Here is a 2,564-nt window from a genome sequence, read left to right on the forward strand (position 1 = left end):
GTAGCAACGAAAATAATTTTATGGTTGGGTCACAACATGAGGAACTGTATTAAAGGGCCAGAAGGTTGAGAACCACTGGGTTAGAGCATCGTTCCAATATGCCAAGGTTGCTGGTTTGATCCCTGGTCAGGGCACATAAAAGGATCAACCAATGAATGCATAAATAAGTGGAACAACAAATCTCCCTCTCTCTCAAATCAATAAATAAACATTAAGAAAATAAAATAAAACATCTTTCATCATGTATTTCTTGGCCAGGAACGTCACACACCTGTAATTTGTTGGTCATTGTCTCCGTGTCAACGCTCTCATCATTCTCCTCCACACCTGAACACCCAGTTCCTAGGGGCATGGACATGGGTGATGCAGTATCAATGCCAAGAGCTGTTGACTCTCAACCCTCCTGGGCCACACCATGCCCACGGGAGGACTCTGAGCCACTGGCTGCCACAAGCCCAGCCCCAAATGGGTTTCTGCCTTGTCCTTGTGCCACTGTCTTTCTAGTAGCAGAGTTGGCAAGTGTTTGGGCTACAGGATTTCTCAGTAACAGACTTCATGCAATGCCAGAGTGAGGAGCGACAGCTCTGCAGGATCCCAGAAAGCCCTGCTTCCTCAGCATTGCCCTGGGGCTCGTGGGACATGCAGGCTCTCAGGCCCCATCCTGCATCAGGAGCATTTCCACAACATCCCCAGAGGCCCTGTGTGCCCATTAAAGTTTGAGAAGCTCTGCTCCAGAGCACAGGCTCAGTTTGAACCTTTTATTCATAATCCATTTTTTTAGGTCTTCTCACAAAGTCATTTTTTTTTTTCTAGCAAAAACCTTCCCAAACTGACAGGACCAGATCACGTAATGCTCTGACACTTGACTACTTACTTGATTTTCATGTGAATTTTCCCTGAATATAATGACCATAAAGTGGGGGTTCCATTGCTAGGTCACTTAGAAGTCATATGCGCAATTCACACTTTATAGAAACCTTAATTTTACTCAGTCAGATTACTACTGTGTCCTTGGCTTGCCTCACCTTTTTGAGAATTACGAAACTTTCCACATTTTTGCCAGCTGCTTCTTCCTGTTTTGCTCTCAATTTGGGTTGTTTCTATTTGCTTGATGCCTGAATGCAAAAACAAGTAAAAATCATTTGTGGTTCATGTAAACACAGAGCACAATTCAAATTTATTCCATATGAGATTCTCTGACGAGGAATTATGTCCTATAACTGGTGAGAACATTTTTGCCTTAAAATATAATGTTTCATTGTCACTCCTTTGAGCATATTTATTTAACCATTTTGGGGTGAAAAGTCATTTGAATGAGAATAATGAAAATAATTACAATAATGAAACATCATTAAAAAGGAGTCTTTGTTCAAAATGTGGGAGAATTTTCAAGAGCTGCTTTAACAAATGTTGCTAACTGAAAGGTCATTCTGTAAGATACTTATGTTCTTGGCAAAAAGTAAAAAGTATGAGCACATCAAGTGTTGGCCACGGAATGGGGAGTTGGGAATTCTCTTCTGCTGGAGAGAATGTATATTAGTATAGTCATTTTGGAGAGTAATATTGAAAATGTGCCATATCCAGCAATTTTACTTCTTTCTACTGCAAGTGAAATTTATAAATATGAGCAAAGAGGCGTTTACCAGGATGTACTAATATTTCTTATAGTATCATTGGTGTGTGCCCACCTGTCTGTGTATTCACCTGAAATGCTGGTTAAATTGCAGATTCCTGAGCTTTATCCCAGACCTACTAAAAATCAGAATTTCTGGGAATTGAGGCTCAGGAGTCTGCATCTTTAGTAAGGTGTGCTCTTGCAAATTTGAAAACCACTGCAGTTTTCTTAATCATAAGTGGTCTAATTTTATTGATTTAGAAAGTGGTTATAAGGTCCATAGAAAAGAGAAAGGAAGCAACTAATATCTGTAATGTTTGCCCCACTCCAAAGGTTCTTTGATATTTGAAGTATTTTTGTCTTTGTATTGTTGTTTGTTTTTTAGACTTGCGGTGGAAAATTTCATATATACAACCAGAGGGAAAGGGGGGTGAGAGGATTTAGGAGAGGGTATAAGGGGGATAAATGGTGATGGAAGGAGACTTGATTTAGGGTAGTCAACACACAATATAATATATAGATGATGTACTATAGAATTGTACACCTGAAACCTATATAATTTTATTAACCAATGTCACCCCATTAAATTCAATAAAAATGTAAAAAATAGAAAAATTTAAATACACACACAAAGAGGATAATACATCAAGCACTCATGTGTCCATCATCCAGCTTCAACAATTGTGTGCTTGTGGCCAGTCTTATTTTATTTATTTTATTTTATTTTTATTTTTTAAAGTTAATTGCTTTTTTTAAAATATATTTTTATTGATTTTTACAGAGAGGAAGGGAGAGGGATAAAGAGTTAGAAACATCCATGAGAGAGAAACATCAATCAGCCGCCTCCTGCACACCTCCTACTGGGGATGTGCCCGCAACCAAGGTACATGCCCTTGACTGGAATCGAACCTGGGACCCTTCAGTCCACAGGCTGATGCTCTATCCACTG

The sequence above is a fragment of the Myotis brandtii genome, unplaced genomic scaffold (genome assembly GCF_000412655.1).
Source record: "Myotis brandtii unplaced genomic scaffold, ASM41265v1 scaffold156, whole genome shotgun sequence".
Classification (NCBI taxonomy): Eukaryota; Metazoa; Chordata; class Mammalia; order Chiroptera; family Vespertilionidae; genus Myotis; species Myotis brandtii.